Source organism: Zerene cesonia, chromosome 24 (assembly GCF_012273895.1).
Source record: "Zerene cesonia ecotype Mississippi chromosome 24, Zerene_cesonia_1.1, whole genome shotgun sequence".
Classification (NCBI taxonomy): domain Eukaryota; kingdom Metazoa; phylum Arthropoda; class Insecta; order Lepidoptera; family Pieridae; genus Zerene; species Zerene cesonia.
The window spans coordinates 627,738-631,052 of NC_052125.1; the positions used below are offsets into that span (position 1 = coordinate 627,738).

At 35.9% G+C, this 3,315-nt stretch overlaps 1 protein-coding gene across 1 annotated transcript in view; it reads left to right on the plus strand.

The window, feature by feature from the left end:
* The first annotated feature begins 1,581 nt into the window (after nucleotides 1–1,581).
* LOC119836533 (diacylglycerol kinase 1) overlaps nucleotides 1,582–3,315 on the plus strand; it is a 67,440-nt gene continuing 65,706 nt past the window's right edge. The window contains exon 1 of the mRNA XM_038361908.1: nucleotides 1,582–2,017. The gene's annotated coding sequence lies outside the window, so the exon portion shown is untranslated. The remainder of the gene's footprint in view (nucleotides 2,018–3,315) is intronic.

Here is a 3,315-nt window from a genome sequence, read left to right on the forward strand (position 1 = left end):
CACCAATTGTCTGGTAGAGATCACTTGTTAGTGATAAGACCGCCTTTTGTACAATAATCCTATTGTTGCTGTGTTTTATTTGTATTGTTTTTCTTGGTGTACAATAAAGAGTTAATTATTATTATTATCATTGACGTGATTTATGTTTAAAAGGGAATCGTTGTAATGTCGTTTCATTTTAAAATCTGGACTGGTACATTCCAGGGACATCGGTGATCTGTTTTTAGAAAATGCCTATATGCTATGCACTGATACATAAATTTTTATTAAGTCGGTTAAAAATCAATAACCCTCTAACAAATCTATGTACAGTTGATGTCTCCTCCGGGTACAATAAAAGGTTTTATTAAGCCCACCGTCCGTAAAGTCTCTAATACAACGTTCTCGTAAATTTTGTTAATGACCAAGAGGCTGGTTGACTCATTAACCCATAAAGTAGATGCTGCCATATGGCGAAAATTTGTGTTGGTGTTTGTGTGTCCGTATGAGTGCGAAAGTGTATGGAGCTTTCTGCAGGCCAATTTAAATGACAGTTTAAACTAGTTCATACTGTCATCATCATCACCAAAACCATTACTCAGAGTTTTCATCACCATCGCATACTTGTACTTATTATTCTGTGTTATTTCCATCAACACTACGACTACTATCATCGTTTTCATCATCATCACCACTATGACCATCACCACAACCATTACCATCATCGTTTTCATCCGCACTGCCACCACCACCACCATCAGCGCCATCATCATTATTATCATACCGATCCGTATACGTTTACCACAGGGGCACATGCCTCCTATGAGGGTTCGCCGTCCACCACGCTGGGTAAGGTTGGCAGATACCACGTCGCGTCACAGAAGTTGGTGAACGAAGTCACGGGCAAAAAGCTAGTAGGTAATTAATATATTTTGACACAATACTAAAGGTATCAGCTCTACATGTTGACCTGTTCTTTCCTTATCGCTTATAAATGCCTCGGCTCTTCAAAGCTAATTTAGTAAAATATTTGTTTGATAAGACGAGACGCGTCTGACAAATGTACACTTATTGTATATTTGAGGAAGAAATAACTGAGACCGTTATTTTTTTTCATATGTTAGTCGAAAAAAAACGGATAGATAATATTATGTACATTCGGTAAAGACGTTTTTGAGATATTTTATTAAAAATTTACATTTTGTTTTTATATAGGTAATATTAGATTAGAGTCAGTTCTCCTTATATTATCATAAAAAAAGAAAATGTAACAATTGAAGTTTTTTACCGTAAATTGCAAAAACAACACGTGAAGTCGCGGGATTTCGCTTGTGAATGATAATAATGTAACCAATAACACACTGAATGCCACCTTATCAAAATAAACCGCAATTAAACTGATATAACACAATATTTAACGTTTACTCTGACAATATGGCAGTTCCCGCCAAAATTAGCGTCAAAAACAAAACGTCATGTTGAAAAATATGCGTTCCATTTCACCTAATGGCAGCGTAATTTGATATTTTTTATTTTTTTTTTTGTTTGCAAGTGGCCAGGATAACGAACCGAGCGAGACGGGACGCACCCTCAGGAGTGTGCGCGAGTGAGACAGGCACACCGTGTACTTTCTCTTATAGATTTGTTGAAACGATAGGGTCCGTTCAGCTTCAGCTTTCAGCTTTCAGTAACATTCCGATTTGGCAAGGGAGAGCACGTCTCTCGCTCTCTGACCCCGTAAAATTTCCGTGTATACCCCATGTGATGTTTTTCGCTCGTTAGGTTCGACGCGAGTGACTTATGTGTTGGTATTCACGATGACTCGTTACACCCGAGCCGTTAAAAGGAAAATACATTGAACGAATCTCATTACCGTGGACGTAAAAATAACAAAATTGTTGTGTGTTTAAATTGAGATCTTATTTTCGTAAAATAATTACATGGACTGTTTTGACATTTAAGAAATTAGTGTGCGAAGAAAAGAGTTATAGATGTGTGCGGTATTCGAAATTTGAATTTGATTTTTTTTTGGAATTCGGTGAGTTTCGAATGTTTCTATTTGATATTTCTATTTGATTAATTATTATTCATATTTAGTGCAAGTGTTTAATGCTGTAGCGTTTATAATATTAGTTTGAAGGTTAAACGATAAGAAATAATAAACATACCTAGTGTTGTTGAAAACCTATTTATTTTATGAGTGTACGCACTTTATTGTTGCAAAAGAATTTATTCTCATCTTTTATTTGTTTGCGCTACGTTTTCTTTATTTATTTTTATTATTAGAATATATTATTTGGTAACCGTATGTTTGGACAGATATTTCTTTGTGCAAATTTTAAATTATAGTTGGTGTTTCTTCAGAATCATTCATATATATTAAATAATATGTGAGTAGGTAATTTTAATTATCAATGCTTCACAATTATTATTTTTGCGGTCATTTTTATACGGATAAATACACGATAAAACAATGAAAGAACTTAAACTGAAATATGATCTTGATAAAAATAAAATTTATACCAACAAGCAAAATCGGAGAGTCTGTATCAAACATAAAATAAGTGATTTTTACTAAGGGCCTAGGGTGTACACGGTACATGTATCGTAAAATATATATTTTTTTAATTTTTGTCTGTAATCTGTTAATGCTTGGAAGGGTTAGACTTATATACCAATATTTCCACGGGACCTGGAATTGAGGTAAAAAAAACTCTTACGCGATAAAACCACTGGACGCTGCTAGCAGGTACCATTTTAATATCGGGCAACTGAGCTGGTGGTTCGCCTGATGGTAAGCGATCACCACCGCCCATGAACATTCGCATAGGTAGGGCCTCTGCGAATGCGCTGGCTCCTTTTAAGGGGAGGGGGATAAGGAAGGATTGACGATGGCAATAAAGGAATAGACTGGGAATGGTGAGGAAAAGGATACGAGCCTCATAACTGTAGCATATTTATTTTTTTTCATTTATAAGCCTCAATCAGACACAAATATGTACATATAAAACTTAATTAAGTCTCTGCTGAGTCAACATCGGCAGGTTGGCCTGTTTGTCCCAGTTTGACAAAGGTCTCCTCCACTCTCTCCTCCACTCTCATCTCTTCTCATCCTCATCCTTTCAGTCTTTTCTGTTTAATGCTGTCCCAGTCCATGTTCTATTCGCTGTTCTGACAACGTCATCCTGTCACTTTCTTGCTTGTCTTTTGCGTTTCCTTTTTCCATATGCATGCTACAATTTCTGTAGCATATGCATTCTACAATTTCTGTAGCATATGCATGCTACAATTTCTGTAGCATATGCATGCTACAATTTCTGTAGCATATGCATGCTA